The sequence below is a fragment of the Opisthocomus hoazin genome, chromosome 8 (assembly GCF_030867145.1).
Source record: "Opisthocomus hoazin isolate bOpiHoa1 chromosome 8, bOpiHoa1.hap1, whole genome shotgun sequence".
Classification (NCBI taxonomy): Eukaryota; Metazoa; Chordata; class Aves; order Opisthocomiformes; family Opisthocomidae; genus Opisthocomus; species Opisthocomus hoazin.
Genome location: NC_134421.1, coordinates 14,065,116 through 14,085,912, shown reverse-complemented (window position 1 = coordinate 14,085,912; position 20,797 = coordinate 14,065,116). Strand labels below are relative to the sequence as shown.

Genomic DNA, 20,797 nt, shown 5'->3' with positions numbered 1-20,797 from the left:
TTTTTAAGTCTTGAAGACTGCTTTGAGATCAAGTGGAATAAAATTTATTTTATTTTCCCATTTTCACTTCCAGTTTTTATTAAAATGACAGTTATTGAATGTTTTATCTGGGTGGACAGGAAAACTAAGACTATGTTTTGGCAAGAAAATTTTCTTTATTAGTTTCAAGCTATCATCCTTAGTAGTTTCCTTCTTTCTTTCGGTTACAATATCAAAAATTGTTTGCGCTGCCCTAGAGGAAACCACTAAATGGTTTTGTGCAATCAGCAACTTAGCTTGTCAGAGACAGAGGACTAGAATAGCAAAGGTGCAGATATTTACTGACAGAGGTCTCTGGGGTACAGTTACCTCTGGGACTTGAATGTGGGGAGCTTCAGGAACAGTGGTACACACAAGAGATACACAAGACTGGCATGGCACAAGCAAATTAATATTAGACAGGGAACACTATGTTAGATCAGAGGCTGGCATAACAAAAGTGATTCTGGCAATAAGGCTTATAATGAACTGACTAAGCTGAACCAGATCAACTGGTATAAAACCCAGAGAAAATCAAAGGTAAATGTCTGTGGCTAAAAAAATAACATGACAAACCTAACAGTACTCCTTTTAAACTTGATCAATGACTGTGCATGCTTCATGCAATGTGGAGCCAGTGCCACCAGCTCCTTGCTTCTCTGGTACCTTAGCAATCTTGCTTGCTCCCTGAAACCCACTGTGGTGTTAGTTGTTTGGCCCACAGCAATAGCCTCATTTTTTGCTGTGCAGTTAATAACCAGCTCCTGTGGCATCAGAATTATCTGTCAGTGTCATCAAATAGCAATAAAATCTGTGTTTGAGAGTTACTTCACAACAACTATTTGTGCCCTGGCAGGGAAGATTTCAGACTCCACATGTTGGAGCCTCTCTGATGCATTTCGTACTTTGAGTCTTGATCTCCTCCACCTAACGGGACATGTTTCAAAGTCTTTGTGTCCTCTTCCAGGGCTTGAGAAGAAGGAAATGGAAATGACAGAGGTAGTTACAGGAGTTAGAAAAGGGGAAGAAAAACTCTGTGTGACACAGCAGAGGCTGCTGAGGTGCGTATTTCCACACTTCCCAGCTGGGAATAGTCTGTTTCTTTGAATGCAGCCAGTAGATTACGAGCAGCACTAGGATTTCACACAGTATTGGCAATTTCGGCAGACAAATCCTTGTATGTCACTACATGTTCAGTGCAATTCTGGGATAACTCTAGAGCTGACACATCACACACCGCAGTCTCCCTGTGCTCAGCATGCACAGACCTGCACCCAGATTGGCATCTCCAGGGACAATTCTCCAGGGATAGGTGGGAAGAACAACCCGTGAGTGAATGCACTGCATGTCCCTGCTCAGGAGTCTCAAGTCCTCGCAGGTTTTACCCCAAGTGACTGCTTTTCCAGCTTAGACAAAGAAAAACCTCTTACCGTTAAATATTCATGTGACTAGAGTGGGAAAATGTTGCTGCTCTTTGCATACATTAGGCTCCTCTTTTCAATAGAGAATGGAAAAAAAAAGTTCAAAATACGTAAATGACCTGCCTTAATACCTTTATCCCTGTTAACACACGTGGAACATAAAGATTCAAATATTCACTGGGCCTCTTTCAAAACATGTGTAGGTTGTTCCTCAGTTTCTGTAAGAAGGACCACTCAAGGGAAACTGTGTAATAACTCTGGTGAGAAGTCTGTATACTTAAAAAATAAGTAAGAAAGAAACCTTACATCTTCAGCAGATTCACTAGCATACCTATCTGGCTGCATTTAACACTTTGACATAAATCTTGTAATAGAACAAGTACATTAAGAAGTCAGGCTCTGTCCTACAGATCCTGTGTACCACACAGCTGTAGTTCACTGACTGTGGTTTTACTTCAGATCCTTGTTGGGACACTAAAGATGAAAGAGTGGGCTTTGCTTGAGGAACAAAAAAAGGGGGAAAAGTAGAGTAGAGAAAGGGAAAGGTAGGAAGGAAAAAGAGTAGAAAAAAAATGTTTGATAATGCATTTGCTATCTTTAATTGGAAAAGGTCAAAAAGCTGTGCAAAATCACATTCTTTCCCTACCCTGAAAGGTTAGAGGAACTGAAGATGTGATTGTAGCTGGGTAGGAGGAATATGACTCCAGCACTCTGCAGCGTTCAAGGAAAAAGAGACCAGCTCCATGCAATCCAAATAGCACCCGCTGCTGCTCAGAGCACCTCCAGCAGCAGCTCCCATATGCAGCTAAGATGCTGCTGGATTTACCACAACCTGGGGCACAATCTAGGTCTTTTAACCTAAGCTGCTGAGCTGGTGATATGCTAGTCACAGGTCCTTCTGCTCCCTCCAGAGAGACCACACTAGAAGCAATGGATCCTTTACACCAGCTAGCCTGTGAATTTTTTGGAGTAGAAATAGTATGAAAGACACACCATGAGAGGGAGACAGAGTGCCATATGAAATTTGTGTAGTTCCAGGTTTTTTTTCACTTTTAATATCAACCCAGGGATTTCCCTGCGTGTTTGCTTACTGTTATTGTTTTGACTGCATACTGACATTCAGTTGCCAGAGTCCTATTTCAAATTTAGTAGGTGATGTTTCCTTTGCTGTTACCTTTCATCCTGACAGTAACACGTCCAGATCAACTTGTCATTGAGAAAATGGGCTCCAGTATTTCACAATTTGTGTAATTGTTTCCCTTCCTTCCCCTTTTATCTCTGTCTTTCTACAGCATCTCCACTCTTTTTCTTTTTCTTTTTTTTTTGTTTTCCTTTATGGCATATCCAAGAAGAAGAAAGGAGCATAAAGGAGCTGGTGAAGATCAATTAATATGTGGTTGTGGGCATGCTTGCATCTGATGATGCTGATTTGGCCTATCAAGATTAGCTTTTGGCAAAGCAAGTGCATCCTTGCATTTAAATTAAGCAGGCTGAAGAGTGCAATATGAGTGGCATTTATCTGCACCACTGATGTTTAGTAAGTCAGTCGCAATGCTGGTTCATCCATGAGTGCTGAAGCCCAATTTGCATGATGTTCCCATCTGGCAAATGACATCTAGGAACCTCTCCGTAGTACAAGGCAGTGATTGCTAGCGAGCAGTGTTCAAATAGTCACTTAGCAGACTGGTGATGGGGCAAATGTAAGTTTATAAGCCCAAGGAGACATAGAAGTGTTATTGCTCCCCACAGGAGACAGCTGGTGCCTGCTGGATGAGTGTAGGAACAGTTTTGCAGTTCAGACTACAGTGTCATCCAGCCCTGAGCTCTGCTTTGACTCATTTTCTTTCTACGTGTGGTTTCCAACGGCCCACTGCAAGGCTGACATTTCTTTTCACTGCTGCTGGTGGATGGCTTCCTTGCTGTGTGGAAACCCCAATAGGCGTTATGACTGAGCCATGTCAGTGTGATTGACAGGTTTGTACACACAGCAGGCTGGGGCATCCAAGAAGCACTGATGACAGCTCATAGACACATGAAGGCAAGAGAGCAAGTGGATTTGACAGGCTGAGGAGCAAGCAAAACAGGTGTTGGCTTCAGCCCATGAGCTTTGGGGAGGCAGTGGGGCCAGTCCAGAGCTTGAATTTTGGTGCATGGGGTTACTGAGACGCCTGAGGGGAAGGCAAAGAAGGATGAACAGATGATCAGCCATGGGAAAAGAGGGACATTAGATGTGGGGGACAATACAAGGGAAAAGGAAGAAGAAAAAAAAATCCACGAAACAAAAAGAATTATTATTATATCTTCATCATCCAAGATGCTTGCAATGAGCCTTGCTCTTCCCTCCTACCCTGCTCCACCTCAGGAACAAAATGACATTTGTCTTCCAAGCTGTTTTCAGTAGCCTCCCCATAAGGAAGAACACCCTGTCGAGTTTGCACATTCACAGAGCAGACCAAATCTCTTTTCTAGCTCCATCAGGAGATTCATATCACTCTTGCTAACCTTCCCAACAGAACAGTTCTTACATAGGTCTTATATTTGCTGCAGGTCTTCCCTGCAAGCACAAACAGGATGTCCTGTCCAGTGGTCCAAGTGTCCACTGCCTCGACACTATCCCACTATCCCACCAAGTAAACGGATAACATGATTGACCCTGAACTTAAGTCATTGTGCTGCTGATTCAGGAGGACAGGCTAAGTACCCAAGTCTGTTAAAGACTGTACAAAAGCTAATAACTCTCCTTTTGTTTCCAGTAGCCACTGTAAAATGGAGAATAGTGACACTTACTTTCTGATAGGGCCATGAACATGGCGAGGCCCAAGAGATGCGATCACTCCTCATCCAGCTCTGAATCTATGGAACAGAAACAAGAAATTTCAAAAGGGCTGACCAAGAGCAGCCATGAAACTACTCTGGGTAAATGTTTCCTCTCAGTGGGAGCAAATACTGAAGGCGCAGCAAAAGACTTTTGGTCCTTCTTATCTAACTGGGCTGTAACCTCTTGGAGGAAGTGACAGGCTACCACTATGGGTTTTACATGTTAGGGAATTAAGATCTCAGTTATGTCTCTCCTCCCCATTAACCTTCCCTCCTCCTTCGTGCCCCAAGAGCTACCATTGTGGATTTCACAATACTTTTTCAGCAGCTTCTTTTGTTAGTTTTTTTGTTTGTTTTGTTTTTTTCTTTGTCAGCAACAACACCTGAAGACTCATCTGGAATTGAATATGTACCATGAAATTTTCTCACACTGGGAGTTGCCTTATGTCTGTATTTTTAGCAAGGTCAAACCTGAGAAAGGATTGTGATTTGTCTTCTCTCGTATGCAAGCTTTGTCATTTTGCCATTTGTCTGTGCTGTCACTGAGTTTCACTGAACACTTCAAGCTCTCTCCCACTTCTTAGCAAGCGGAATAAATATGGTAAAGGAAAATCTACTTTCTTTTCAGTGAGGTGTTTATATCTAGTGTATTTCTTTGTGTATAACTGCTTTTGCCATCAGGTTCAGCAGCGTGCTTGTAGATGCAGGCACGGGTAACATTAAACTGATTACAAGTTGTTCCAGATAGGGACCTCTACATTGACCCATCAAACTTTCTGTACTAAGCTGTAGAGAACCTTCAGTCCCAGCATGTGAGAAAACACTGTGTTGGACCGAGTGACCAGAGAGAGTGTCGGTGGCTAGGCTGGGAATGAAGGCAACACCACGGCCTGGTTTATGTCGGCCTGTGGTGACATGGAATTGCAAATCAGGGCAGTGGCCACAGCACTGCATTGTGCATGCATGATATGTGTGTGTGTCTGTGGGGAGGGGAAGCAGAAGCCACCCGTTCATGGCTTGTGTTTGATCTAGACCTGCTCTGCCTTGAACACTAGCCCTTCCTTGAGTGGGGTCTTGGATCAGGCAACATCCAAGGGTAACTTCTGATCTAGGTTGTTCCCTGATCCTCTGGTTATGCATGTGTCTCAGTGAGACTGAGTGTAACATGCAGAATACCAGACAGCCCTCACTTGTTCCACTACACATTTTTACAGGGAAAGTCTAGGAGTTTCGAAAGTCAGTGATTGAAATGCTCTTACATTCCAGTCAACATAACTAAATAAACAGACCACATACAAATGAAACATCTGTTACTGAAGAAGTGAATCAAGGCCAATTATTTACATATTTCACTTTAAGCAACCATTTTGAAAATCTTAGCATCCTTGAATACAAGTGTTATCTGTTGACACAGCTGCTACTCTCTTGCCATTGTCTCTCAACCTTCTTTCAACCCAATACAACACCACAACACAGCTGAGGGCATCTCTGGCAGTAGTGTATGAGCATTCTCAGCTCCCCTCTTTATTCCCATGCAGTCAGGGTTCAGGTGATTGCTGTGCACAGATTTATGATGCTGCCTGTTAAGGAACTGTGGCTAGGGAACAGGTGGATAGATTCCCAAAGAGTGTAGCTTCTACTTCAGTCCTCCTTATTTAAATATATGCATGGAGCGGAGGTACTTTTGGATCCACATCCAGATTCAAAACTCAATACACATCTTGAAGATTTACCTGGATCCAGAGATCTCCTTTTTAAGCCATTCGGATCCAGACTAAACTTCCTCCAAGTCTCACAGCTGTCTAGATTTATATAGTAAATAGTGAGGGAACAGGTGTGGAAAGAGTCTGACAGACTATAAAATGGGGAGGCAGAATTATAGTTCCAAATAGCATGTCTTTCATGGTTTAGTATGGGACCCCTTCAAGGGTGATAAAGTTCAGATTTCTGTGTTCAAGGAGAGTCATTCCTCACTGATAGTGCCAGCGATACTCCCCTTCTGCTTCCATACCCTGTCCAGCAAACCTCCATGATAAGACATTTTGTTGTCCACTGGAAAAATACTAACGGTCCTTTCACATTGAGAAAGAAGAGAGCACTGACTTGCACAATGAAAGACGAGAGAGAGAAGGTGGTTTCAATTTTGCAATAAAAATAGAAATAATTATGCTAAAAAAAAAGACTTTTTAAAAAAAATTTTGGTTAGAAAGCCCTGGAAGAGGTTTTTCTCTCTGCTCCTTGACATTTTCCTGTTCCTGTAGGAATTCCTATTTAGCCTAATTAGGCTCTGTTTCTCCTTCATTTGGGGTCCATAAGTCATTAGCTTCCAGCTGGGCAACTCATGATTCTAGGATGTCTAATTACCTTCTTCTAGCAGATATCCTGATTGCCTCTGGTCAAAAAATGCTGATCCAGTCCCTTCAGCTGATCTGAACTGATCTCAAAATGAGTTGTGTCATTAGCCCCTTCTAATTTCATCCATTCTTTCTACTTATTCCCCTTGGTCAAGACCAACATCACATATGACCTGATGTGACAGAGAACCAAGAATATAATACAGTCGGTATCTTAAAGGGGAACACTGACTAACTCTAATGGTCTGCATTATTTTGATAATATCAAGAAGTTTGGTTTGAAGTTCCTGAGGCGCACAGATGGATAATGTCTTCATCTATCTCAGCTAACTACAGAGGCCAGCTCTTTTTCTCTTGTTTCCAAGGGTGACATTAAATCCATTTTAATCAGATATGAGACCCAAATTCAATTTTGACTCTTTTCTGGGAGTGTATCCAAAGTTAATTTGTCACAGTCACATTCAAGTTTAGCTCAGTCAGATTCACAGAAAAGTTTATAATATTCTTGTAAATTTGGATAAATACCTCAACGTAGATCCAGACTGTAACAAGAGGTTCATTCCATTTTCTTTGTGGTTCTGTTTTTTCAGATTGAATTGACTGGTTTTCTTTAAAGAAAAAAAATCTTCAGTTGCAAGGACTGACCGTGATTTAGTTCTTTACACAGATTACATATTTTGTGTATAATAAATGTCCCAGTCACAAAACATCTGCTGTAGCAGGGAAGACTTGCACAGGTCACATTGTTAAAACAGATCAGGATTTAAGTGCTTTGTTGATTTATTAATGACAGGTAGTTAATGCCACTCAGCAAAACATACATTCAGAATACATAATATCAGTGATACAACAGATAAACCATAAGATCGAACTCTTACAACATGTTGTTGTGCACCTACAAATTTCTGAACATGCTTTTACAACTAGTCCAAATCTTCTAATCAGTAGTTGGGAATACATGGGTGAGGTATCTACAGTCTAACCTCTTGTATTTGTTCTCAATTGTACTAAATTGTGTTCTCTCTTTGCAGTAGCCCCTTCCTGTCTCCCTTTCCCACACTTTATATTACAATTTCACTTGGGCTGCAGAGAATTTTGAAGACACTCCATTGAATCATCTCCTTATTTCTCATTGCTGTAGACTATTGTTCCCTGACTAAAGACTTCAGCTAAAGTGTCATATTCCTATGTGAAAGCAAGGGAGACTTATCCTCTCCCTAGAACAAGAGCATCCGCCTATTGTCTGTCATCAAAAAAAGGCTGCTTTATTCTATTATACCCTCACTAATTTCAGAAAAGTTCTGTGCTGATATTCTGCCACTCACCACCAGTATGCAACACACTCGGGTACTTCAGACACCTGGAAATGATGGAGATTGTGCTTCAGCTGTAACTGAGACAGTTCTTCTAAATCACTTCTCAGTAGTAGGTCACTGTGAGTACCGAGTTGTTACCACCACCCTAAAATGCCTGTTCTGATTGAGATGATTATGGACAAAAGAGGTCGACAAAGTGAGTTGTGTTGTCATGACCAGAGTAGCATTAATATTTCAGGCAGAGCTCTGTATTTATGTAGCACCGATATCCGCAGCATGCCACGGACACAGGAGTGAATTCATGCTTGTGGTGTCACCGCAAATACATCAAATCTGCTTTTCAGGTGTGGAAGTTGATACCCGAAAAGGTGACTTGCTCAAGGCCATGCAAACTAGGTCAAATAAGGGATTAGACTCTGCAAAATGTGTTTAACCCAAGGGACTATGCTATTTTTCCTGTCAGGATTCTAGGTCTCCAAACTGTGACACATTAAGCAGATGAAGTTTAAATTAAAGCACTAGGGCTGATGTTAATTTTTAAGGATTTCCACACTGAGGACAGTTTATTGACTTCATTTTCTCATTACTTCACCTAATAGATTGATATGCAGTTGTGAATTTGGGTTTCCTCTGAGCTGTTACATTTCCCCATGAACTGATACTTTTTCATCTGTCATTAAGAAGCATGCCATAAAGAGCCTGGCCATGGCATAGAAAGAAGATGCCATTCTGACTATAAAATATTTTGCTTTTGCAGCAACTATGTTGTCAAAAATAAGTTTTTTCCCTTCATAGCACTGTTGATGGAACATTATTTCTCTTCTGCCTACTTATTACAACCTGTGCCTCGGCGGGTTTTGTTTTTAGCAGAGGTGGTTAACTCCCAGGTTTAGGCATGTTGACCACTTTATGTAAGTGCACATGAGCTTGTCAGGTGTTCAATGTACTAATTCTTTTTGCTGACATAGATGCAACGTGGTGCTTCTTTCCATAAGTATGACAGATTCTGCTGTTTAAAGTATCAGCTGATGCAACACACTGTATTGTTTCAAAATAATAACTACTTAAGAATACGAAGTTACTGCTTCCTCTTTAGGTGCATGTGAATACGCTCCCTCCACCTCTCACTCCAAAACTGGGTTAGCTGATATTTTGCCCCGATGTGCCAACAACAGGATAATATGGTACATTATGCCAAGGCAGTCACAATTAATTCCTAAACAGTTTTAGATTAATTTTCCTTTTTAAATAAACCAAATTTACCTCTGTGTAGGTGTGACATGTCTGATTACACACAGCGACTCTGGGAGCAGCCATGCTTGGAGAGGGAGAGGGGGGGAGAGCGAGACAGGAGTAAGCTCTGTGCGCGATGTGATAAGAGATCAAAGCTAACAGAGCTCCTCAATATTTCTATTAGCAATAATTCAAAAGAACCTGCATTTCAAATGTCCCTCTGTAACTGCTTTAATTGCGGAGATAATAACTCTGAATCCTGGTAAAGGAAAAGAGTCAGGGGTCAGTCCTCCAAGCAGTAGAAATTATGGAAATTAGAAAAGCTAGTTAAGGTAAATAATCCTCATAGCCTCCTACTTCATTGTGGTTTCAGAGCATGTGGTTTTCAGCTCGTGCAAGAGTATCTGAGCTGTAGATGGTGACACGGGATGGGCCTCTTGCAGGAATCAGATGCAGGTTTTAAAATGTGCTTTAAACTCTTCCATGAGCCTTCTGTTTTGCCTTCCTTTTGTGACCTACTATCCCAGCTTCAGGAACCAACTTTCAAAGCTTTTTAAAATTTTCCTTCCCCTTGGTTGAGCCTGTGCATGTGTTGATGTGTGTTGTGCCCCTGTGAAAGCCCATTGTTTTGTAGTGATTTCTAATTATTTAAAAGCTCATGGGCCACCTTCCCAAAGCACAGTCTGTTTAAATCATTTCACTCAACTGGAATTGAATATTTCATAAAATTGGGAGATTTAGCAGCAGTGGTTGCTTTTAAAGATTTTAACGTATTTGAAGACAAGACCTTTCATTGTGACTAGGTTTATCCCACGTGAATTTTAAGCAGGTGGTAAAGTACAGCACATGATCTATTCCTTGGCTGTTACAACACCTCAGAGTGAGGGTTAGAAGACAGGGAACTAACAGTCACGAGCGGTTTTAACTGTCCAAGACTTATAGCCAGCAGAAGGCTCTGGTGTGGTGAGAGACGTGTTCCTGAACGGAGAAAAGTCTTGCAGAGGAAAATAATCACAAAAATGAGACCCAGGCAAGGATATGAAATCAGAGGCAAAATGGGAAGGTTCATAAGTGCCAGCATATCAGTCGGTGTTGGGATACAAAGACATATTGCCCATACCACATATTTTTAAAAGTCACTCTCACCACCCTAAAGAGCAATGCTTTGAAAGATGACAGCCATCAATCCCAAAAACCTGTAGGAGCTAATGGCTATGGTCAGACTGTGCAGTTCCATGCGCCAGAAGCTCCATTTAATTCTTCTATTTCTCCTGCGGTTTTTATCTGTAAGCAGTAACCAGGACCAGATCAAGTTAGGAATCAAACTCTGCATCTATTTGGCAAAGATCGAAAGCTGTAGTTATTTCTCATCTGTTCTCTTTCCAGTTATCCCATCAAAATTTCTAGATGTTTTAGAGATGACTGCACTAATCTTCAACTTTCTAGATCCAAACTCTTATGAATGCAGAGGTCAGGTTGGCTGGAGAAATCTTTATCTCATTGATTTGTTTTCTTCTGCTCGTGCTACTGATCTATCTTCGATCAATTTTATGAATAATACAACTAAATTTTTCTACATTGCTTTTCAGGTGGGCTATGGTTGTTAAAGTGTTAATTTGTCTGTTTTCTCACATATTTCACATGTCTAGACACCAAGAAAAACCTACCTTAATTGCTTCTATGCCAAGCACTCTGTACTTCAACTGTGTTCATTCAGCTACATCCTTTAAATATGCTCTGCAAAGCTGAACGTTGTGAGATATTTAACGTAGCTTTTCCCTGAAGCGAGGTATATGCATTTTTTTTAAAGCCTGCATGCAAGAAGAATGACAAACATTTTATCACATTCGGATTTTGCCTCACATCCCCTATTTCTATTGATGTCTCTCTGTTCAGGGACTAGTTTTTCCCTTACCATTTCTGTGTCAGAAAATGTCTATCCATCGTGCTTGACTGGCATTTATCACTCTTCTCTCTTAAAGCCTTGCAGTCTTCATTTTATACTCTATCTTACCCACCTCTTCAGCAAAGGAGAAGTGGATTATCCTGAGACAAAAAGTAAAGTGGTGACAAAAACAGGGAAATGAAAATTAAATAAAGATGCCCACCCCATCCTGCTTTCTTCTGGGCCATTTTGCAGATTCAGAGGTAGAAAAGAATCTTTTAGGTGAATGCTGATGAGCTGTAATCAAAGAGGGCGTTTACCTGGCTTAGGTACCTGAATTTGCAGTCTGAACCCAGAACCCCAGTTCAGAAAGTCTTCTCCAGGGGACCTTTCAAAATCTTTGCTGACTGCATTAAAGGTTTACAAATCCATTTGGACAGTGGAAATTGTCCCCAGCAAGCAGACAACAGCCCCGTTAATGTTGCATTGTTATGACATCCTACCCTTCTCCTTCCATTTAGCAGGCCAGGTTTTCTCCTGGATACCTTTCTAATGAATATTTTGTTTAACTGATGTCAGCTTTCCTAAATTCTCCCAGTAATTCTTCCACCATGAGCACATCCAGGCACAAAATGTCCTGTTAACTCATTAATCCATGGTTTGGCTTTTCTTAATTCTGTGGCAAAATTCTGCAATTGCATTCATCAAGAAATCCCAAGGGCTTGTTCTGTTCTTTTTAAGACCAGCTGTAATATTTATGGCTCCAAACAATAGCATATGGTATTTAGTAGAAAGGCAAATAGATGTGAAATATATATACAGTATTTGCATCCCAAGTTCTGAATGGGAAATAAGAAACTTTAAGGCAACTAGTTGTAGAGTCCTATGCATCCTACACTTTACCATGCTTGGCTTCCTGCTCCTTTAATGAATTTGTTTGAAAGTTTAGAGAAACAGTATTTTTGTTTGCATCATGCCAAATAATCGGTAGTAGTCTTTAGTCACCAGTTCTCATGAAGAGAGTAAAGGGCACAGTTTTTTACTGAGTATATGAGTTTACTGATAGCAAGACCATCATGAATCTTAAGCTCAAAGGCTGACCTCCTGTGAAGGTAATCAAGCTGGTGATTGGATGCTCTTAATCGTAATAATTATTTCCCCATTAGACATTGGGACCCTGCTGCCTTCAGCACCACACAGTAAGACATCAAGGTGACCCTTGGCTCAAAGAGCTGTCTAAGATGTGAAACAAATGTCTGCAACACGCACAGTACAGAGCACAAGATCAAATCCAGGCTGTCGGGGCTGCATGATCAGACGTAAGCACAGGACCTTCACTCAGTTTACTGGTATTGTCCAGTGCTACACTGGCAGGCTGCCTCTGTCCCCAGCCACTGAAAATCTAGTGAGTATGTGGAGATGGAGTCTCAGCATGACCCAGCACTGCTCAGCTCATTTATTGTTGCTTATATACATGGAGCTCCTGAGGAACTCGGAGACAGTGTACCACACACTGCACCACACACTGCAATATGCTCGGTCATCTTCTTCTGCAGTCTCCATGTATCCTTGCTCCTCAGCAGGTGCCACACAGCATTTGCCACTAGTACGGGAGTGCTGCTTCCATTTCATGTTGCTACAACAGCCCTAAGATGGGATATAGCAGCTGACTCTAATTTTCTACAGCCAACACCCTTAAAGATTGGGACAGTCCTATGGAAGGAGCACGAAATTCATAGGTGAGACAATTCTAGTACAGGTATAAGAGCAAGAGTAATATCCTTTTGGGAGTGAAAAAAAGAACCTGTTCCCTTAAGGAGGTGATACTTAACAAGTAAAAACCTAAACAAGCAAAGCACCAGCCGCTCTTTTTTTGCTGCTCCTAAACACAATGTTTTTTGCTCCCTCTGGTGGCTTTGACACAGCAGATCAGCAACATGCGTCTGCTGGTGGCACCGGGGCACGGGGCACAGCCGGTGTGGCAGAGGACGGCCCTCGGGATTAGCTGCTGGCATTGCACCCTCCCTCCCCTTCAGAAAAAAAGGAAAAAAAAAAAAAAAAAAAAAAAAAAAAGAAGAAAAAAACCCGGAAGCACATATCTGATAACAGAGTCACAACAAGTAGTGAATATAGCGTTTTAACAGTGTGCTTCAGGCTTATAAATCTAATCACTTCTCACTTCAAGGCAAAACAAGTGAAAAAAAGAAGATGAAGTTTACTTTCAGTTCAGAAAATATAGTTGCATGGCATGAAAATAGACCTAAGAATAAATACTACTACTAAAATAATTTCCTGGTTTGGGGATTTAATCTATTCAGATCTCGCCATTTCTTCACTGAGCAGTTGTATCCCTGATCCAAAATAAAGAGTCAGCTAATCACATTCATAGGTGATACAAAATCAGGAGGTGTTTCAAATCCCAAGGAGAACAGAGAAGTAATGTAGATTGCATTTAATTCCATGTACCTTCTCGTACTTGCTCCGTAACTGTCAAAGCTGAGAAAGAAATAGAGTTTGAAAATAAAACAAAATTAGATTCAGCCTGGGAAAATGCACACAGGGGAAAACCCATCTGAAACTAAATTTTTTTGGAGGAAAGGGAAATACTTGAAGAGATGACTAGTGAGAGATGGATGGTGAGAACGAATAAATGAGTTACGAGTCTGCAATGCAATATGCTGAAGGGAAAAGCCAATATGATTACAAGTTCCTTCTACCTGAGGTTATGCAGTCATGCAAGAAAGATTAAAAGATCTAATTTGACCAAAATCAGGCTGTTGGTTTTGATAGGGTTCATTTTGGCCCGTACGTGTGCCCCAGCATACAGAGTTTGGTTAAACCATGAGGAAAACGGCATCCACTGAGCATGGCCAACTTTCCTGACCCTTTGCATCACATAACTCAGAGCTTCAGGCGGTCATGATCCGCTGCACGTGTTGCTTGTACCTCGTGGAGCATAGGGTGGGGAAGCACTGAGAGTGGACCACAGACATCTGGTGATAGGGTTTTCCCAGGGATGCTATTGTGGCACTGCAAGACAGAGGATGAATGTGGACCAGGCTCCCAGATCCAGAATGAGAGCTAAATTTGAAGTGCATGAGGTACAGGTTGGCTGCCCATGGCTAGCGTATCTCTAAGCAAAAACAAACATCAGAAAGACGGGGAGAGCTGGACCCAAAGGGTGTGTGACTTTAAAGAAATGTCAGGTAGGTGAGCAGAGGATTTGAAGGACAATTCATAAGTTAAAAATGTCCTAGTAGTGAGCTCTAATAGACTGTTGAATAATCAGCAACAGAAAGAGTTCAGATATATAAAACATTCCAGGTCAAAATACTAATGAACAGAAAATAAAGGACAATCTTGCAATATCTGCAGAGAGAAGACAAGATAAGCTGATACCATCTCTAACTCACATTATTCTATATCAAAACATCACTGAGCCCTCAGGAAGAGGAGTGGGGCCAAATTTAGCCCTGGTAAAAGCAGATGAATCTGTTTAAAAGACAGGACATGGTATATCACGGTGATATACACTGAGCTCCTGACAAACTTTATCACCCAGTAATTCCTGAATCATACACACGCATTTTAGTTGCTTTTGAGTATTGACAGAAAAATTCAGAATGCAAGATGTGCCTCAGTTGGTGGAAAATGCGTTATATCTCTTGATAAGCTAATTCAGCAGTTAATTATCCTGATTCTTTAAAACATGCATTTTGCTTCCAATTTGATTTTTTTCCCCGTCTTCTGACGATTGGGCTTCGTCATGCCTTTGCTAAAGAGCCTTCAAACACTTTCTTCCCTGCATAGGCAATGCAGCCTGCAAACTAATCTCCATGAAGTCAAATTAAGGCATTCAATCCCCAAGAGAGACGTGATTTAAAACAGATCCCTCCTGTTGTTTTCTCCTATTGGCTAATTTAAGTAGCTCCCATCTCAGCATGCTGGCTCTAGTGAATTCTGTTCCTTAGCACCCAACCCTCCAAAGTCTCATTAAGTCAGGAATGAAGGGTTTGAAAGCCAGGCACTGCAATGTTCAGTGTTGCAGTAGAAACAGTCTTGTGGATCTGTGCCCCAGGCTTTGCAACTCCAAACCAAGCAAACCCTAACTATACATATAGATCCTACTATATGGATCTTGGCATCTCAACACCAATATTTCAGGAGTGCCTTATTACCTCTGCTACTCCTTTCCTCTAAATCTGAGACCTTGCTCTACGCAACATCCCTTTCCAAGTTATATAGAGGGTGTTTAATGCCACCATTAACAGCTGTGCTAATAGATTACTAGACAGTGATAGACAGGAGCTAATGTATTATGAAAAGAAGAGGGTGAAGTAAATTCTGACATGTTATGAATGGATGTAGTGGCATTAGGTTCATAGAAATTCAGTTTTAAATCCGTGACAGGTTGGGTTTCTGCATATTTTGTGGATCCCATTAAAGAACTGCTGTTTTGGGAATCACCACAATGTGTAGTAAGCCACCAAAAATTGACAAGGCCTGCCATGGATCTGCCAGATGGGTCAAGAGTGGGTCATTGACTGAAGTAATAGCCTGTTCAAGTGGAAATACCTTAAGAGAATTATTTGACTGAAACTTGCTAGGAAAACTAGTTCCTTCATCGCTCTGCAGGAGGATGAGGCAGACAGCTGGAAAACCTCAAAAGTAAAATTAAAGAACCAGGAATTCATGGTGGGATATACAAAGTCACGCAGTTCACAGGCGGGCCAGTAAGCTTTGGGTTAGAGAGAGAAAGAAGAAATGCAGGATTTTATAGATGAGGTTTTGATTAATTGTGGGACTAACCAAGCTTAAAAGAAGCTAGTCTGGATGCAGTTCAGAGGTGCCACAGTCAGGAGACTTAGCCAACTGCTCAGATTGACAGACAGCTCCAGGGAGTGATTCAGCCCAGCTAAGATCTGATTCACCCTCTGGAAGTGTCAAGCTTTTGATTTAGACCTTAGGTAAGACTGACTCACTCCCTGAAGGTGCCTTTCTCCACAGGCTATAGAGGACCCACAGCACACTGGGGCCTAAAAGTCAGCCGGAAGAACTGGGTCTGGCCACAACTGCTTTTCATTGCAACTTGCCCCAAAGTGCTGAGCCTGAAGTCAAGGCGTGATGGGACTCTGGGAAAGGATGTGTGCAGGTGCTGAACGAAAGAATGTGGTCCTTTCCTGTGAGAAAAAGCCGTGGCAAGAGAAGCTCCACAGAAGGTGGACCCCAACAGAGGGAAGCATGCGATGCCAGGTTGCTGGTACCTAAACACACCAGCCTGCTGAGAGTCCCACTAGGAGCAGATTACGAGGAATGTGTGAATGCCAAAATCTCCATGCACCTTCAGCAATTTTATTGCTATTACTAAGCATGTTCAGCTGGCTCTGAGGAACAAACCTGGAATAGTCATACCTTGATAAGTACAGAAACAATTATAGGTATTTATTCTTTATTTAAGGAAGAACTATTTAGTTGTTTTTAACTATTTAAGACATAGGCATTTTTTTTCTTTACTTTCTCTCTTGATGCTGTGTTTTTTTGAAAGCTGTCAGTTTAAATATACACTGCAGGATGTGGAAACTGGATCTTCCTACTTCATCCTGCCTTTACTATAGTGATGGTTATCTACTTCTTAATGCTGTTGTGAAACTTGTTTTCTTATTGCTCATGAGGTGCCATAAGACTCTTGGATGGACAACACAATGACCTTGTAAAAATTATAGTTCTGATGATGTATAAACTATACAGATGGCAGTCAAGTCCAGGGATTAAATACTGCCTTTTACCTGCTCCCTGAAGAGGGTTACCACACAAAAACTATTTTCTAATTATTTCTGCAGATAAAACTCATTATGACTTTCTCAATTCTTAATCAATACTTTAAAGGCCTTCTGTTTTATAGAACAGTTCATCAATATTTTATTTATTTTAATAATTTATCCTTTATTACAGAACCAGATGGAGCCTGCGGCACACTTGTCCTCAAGAAACCAGAGCAAGGAGGAGAAGGTGCCCAGAATCCACATCACCTGGGACTAAAGACTCACATTTTCCTCTGTCCTGTCCATATGCCTGCCATGTCCTGGGTTCAGTCACAGGGACTAACCATACCCAGGGGCCCTGCAGCCACACTGGAACCTTGCAATGGCAGGGATCTGGAGGGGAGATTGTTCTGTTCCCCTTAATACTGATTCCTAACTGTGGGAGATGCTGTTGGTCCCTGCTGATGGGCCCATAGCTCTCAGGAGACCTTGACATCATTTGCCAGGATATTCCCCGGGGTGCTCTCTGGACTTGAGGAAAGGAATTAAATGTTATGATAAAAAGTTCAATCACATTCTTTTCTCTGGAGCAAGAAAACAGAGTTGTGAGTGACAATCATCTCAGATGAAGGGTCTTCTGTGCGTAGCTACGGACAACTGCCCCCTGCCCTCTTTATGCTTGTATTTGTAAATATATATATATATCTCCAAACCTAGTAAAGGGATTTTTTTACTTGATATGTAGGTCTGAACTGAGTAGCAGGTAAAACTGGTGAAGAAAATACTAAGGTGCCTTTACTGACAAACCACCAGGGTACAACTGAGATATGATTTCATATCATCAGATCCAAATGATATGAGGTGGTACTTCCCAGGTGTCTAGCCAGGACAACAGGGGGATAAAGGTCACTTTACTAATGCCAGAAGATGGAATATTGTTGCAGATAGTAGCTTGAGGAAAACATTTTTCAGGATGTGGAATAGGCATCAATCACCTTTGTTCACATTTTTTGTACTGTTCTGGGAAAAACTGAGAGTACTTTTGGATTTATGGTTATTACTAGAAACTCAGCTAGCAGTGGTGTCTAGGAGCTCTTTCTTTCACTCTGTGTCTGACTAAGAAATGTGGCCTTTCTCTCTGGAAGCAGTCTTTGCCTTGGCAGTCTCTTTTCACTTGCTTTCTAGACTGTTCGGTAATGTAGAACATGCTGGGCAGCCTGCTGCACCGCTTCAGCCACTGGGCGTGCATTATACCATTGTCCCATACATGCACGTATCTGAGGCTTAGCACTTAGTGGTCCTGTTTTATAGCTGTTGGCTTCCTTTCAGTTCCAGTTGCAGCTCAAGTCTTTGATTTTGTTTACAAAAGTTTTTACCTCTTGGTTTTGGCCAAGTGACCAACTTTCATACGCCATGGTAGACGGTGTTAGCTGATTTACTTGGTCCCAATTTTTCAGTACAGATTGCACTGGTGGCGGGATGTTATCAGTGAAAAACACCTGATTATACAGTTCTTCCCACAAGTTCGACTTGGCAGAGCCTCCACTGGCCTTGAATATGGATGACAAAGCCTGTCTCTCTTCTTCATACCCTGGAAGACCATGCTGATGTGAGAGGATTCTTTGACATATACTTTTGCCATTGATTAAAAGTAAATTATTATGTAAAGGGTATAGAAACAAATACTGCTGTTCATTGATATAATAATCTAGGACAATATGATGACCCGAAGGGGTACTGATTTCAGACCTGTTGACACCTGGAAAAGATTTTCCTTTGGGTGGAGAGTAAGCCAAAGCAAAGGGATCCAGATCCCTCAGGATCTGGACACGTGTGCAGACAGGGAGTTAATCAGGACAAAAGGTAAAGGGGTATAAAGGATGTAAAGGACAGCAGGAGAACAAAGAGACATAATAGAAGACTGACAGGAGAGAATGAAGAAGATTCTCCATGTATGAAAAAAATTAAAGGTAGAAAACCACTGATGACAGAAGAGGAGGAAAGGATTAAAGACAAATAGAGAAGCAAAAGAGAGCTGGAAACAGAAAGTGCAGAAGAAAACAAAAAATAATCTAGACAGGTTGCTAGAGGTAAGATGTTGAGAGAAATACGTTCAAACAGTTTTATATCACAGGGAAATCAGATTAAATACAAAGACAGTAGGGTAAGGAAGAAATAATACAGCATATAATGGGAACAGACATAAAGAAGGAAAAAAAAAAGTAAGGCATAGGAAAAGAAAGACCTAAAGCAACTGAGGCAGAATAAGCACATCACTTTTGATTGTTTCACAACACAGAACAACTCATGTCGGCTCCTTGTAAAACAGGCAAATAGGCAGACAGAAGTGTAAGCCTGGACAGAGAGTTTGCTTCCCTCCCAGGCTCAGATTCATCTCGTTGTTAGTTAGACGTTTGACCGTGTTCCCAAAAGCCTGGAATATCATTGCCTTAAAATCACTCTGTAATCAATGGCTAGCGAGAGGGTACTGCCAGAAGGCACTTCAGACTACGCATCTCCTGCTATTGACTGGAGGGAGTCCAGGGTGATGAGAAGCCACGTCTCAGTCATGTGCCTTCCTCTCAAGCAATCTTCCTTACTACCAGACAAGCCTTAACCTCCGTGCTCCTCAGATTATTTATGCACAGAGCCCTAATCTGCACATTCACAGCAATTTCTCGTCCTCAGAGTGAGGGCTGCTGCAGAGCCTTTTGGCAGGGTGCTATGGAGCTGCTTATGCTGCTGTTGCCCCTGTTGAACCTTTTTTGTGAAGAAAAATAAAATTTCAGTAGGTGGATCTGCTGATATATCTCAGTCCCAACCTAAGAGATGCCCCAATTAGACCAATACAAGTATTCTCTTGAGCGGAGAAGGCCACATACACCCAATTCTGCTGTGGCAGGAGAGTTGTAACCACAACTAGGAGAAAGCCAGTTAGCCCTCTGTGTTTTCTGAACTTGTTTAGGATTTAAGCAGTTTCCAGCGGTGAAAAAATGTAGCTGCCACCACTCCCACTATGTTCAGGTATTGCACATATTACACATGCTTCCCCTTCAACAGCTCCATCCCTTTCAACCAATCGCTTCATTAGAGTTATTGAGCTTAGCAGACAAGCAGTTATTCTTTCACTTGTCCTTTCCCTATCCACTGCCTGAGCCTCACAGCGTTTTAAGTCACAATACATGAGACCAGTCAGATACTGACATGGTTTGACAAGCTTTGCTTCTGTGGTGTCTCCTTTGTTTAAAACCCTGTCGATTATGTTTTCTTCCAAAACACAGGATAGTTTCTAACTTTACACCCACAGAATGATTCATTTGACTTCTGAATCGTCTGAAAGCTTATCAAGATCCCTCCCCAGCAACCCCCCAAAGGGAGGAGGGTAAAAAGGGGGTGAAGATCTTTATTTCTTTTGCTTCCAGAAGTTAAGGACATACTCAAGCTTGATAAAGGCTCTCCTTGTGCTTAGTGGAGAGTTTATTAAGATGGATTAATTGAAGTCAATGTTCAATTTGGTCTTAATAATGCAGATGTCTTCCAGTTCCCTTGAGACCTGCCATACTAGAGGCAGATGATAGGAGTGGTTTTCACATCACCAGTGTATGCAAATCCCTACGTCATTCAGATTAGTCCAGTGCTGAGCGGAAGCCAGTTGGTTTCTTCTAGGTCTAATTCTCATGGAAGCAAAGACAAGATCCATGCAGACAAAGACTCAGTTCTTCTAATAAGAAAAGGGTCTGGTGACCCAGCCAAGATGCACAGCTAACCACCATAGGTTTACTCATTACACATATAAAGGTTTCCTTTGCCTTAGAGAAGAGGAAGCTCAAAGGATGGAAAAGATTCATAGCCATGGAAAAGCTTGTAAAACAGATCTATCTATAGAATATCTGACGTTTACAATATGTCAGGCTAAGGACAGTACACAGACAGAAAGTAAATCCCTGTCCCAAAGAACCTACAGTCTAATATTGGTATTTTCCTGGCTAAA

General features: G+C 41.6%; 1 long non-coding RNA gene across 4 annotated transcripts in view; it reads right to left on the bottom strand.

Moving 5' to 3' along the window:
* LOC142362135 (uncharacterized) overlaps positions 1–11,195 on the bottom strand; it is a 126,207-nt gene extending 115,012 nt beyond the window's left edge. For 3 of the 4 annotated variants that reach the window (XR_012764693.1, XR_012764695.1, XR_012764694.1), the window contains exons 1-2: positions 11,075–11,195; positions 10,827–10,970 (exon numbers count right to left, since the gene is read on the bottom strand). This is a non-coding gene — a long non-coding RNA (uncharacterized LOC142362135). Of the gene's footprint in view, positions 1–4,226; positions 4,269–10,826; positions 10,971–11,074 lie in introns of those variants that run through there. The other variant, XR_012764696.1, reaches the window with a different exon arrangement.
* Between the last annotated feature and the right edge of the window lie 9,602 nt (positions 11,196–20,797).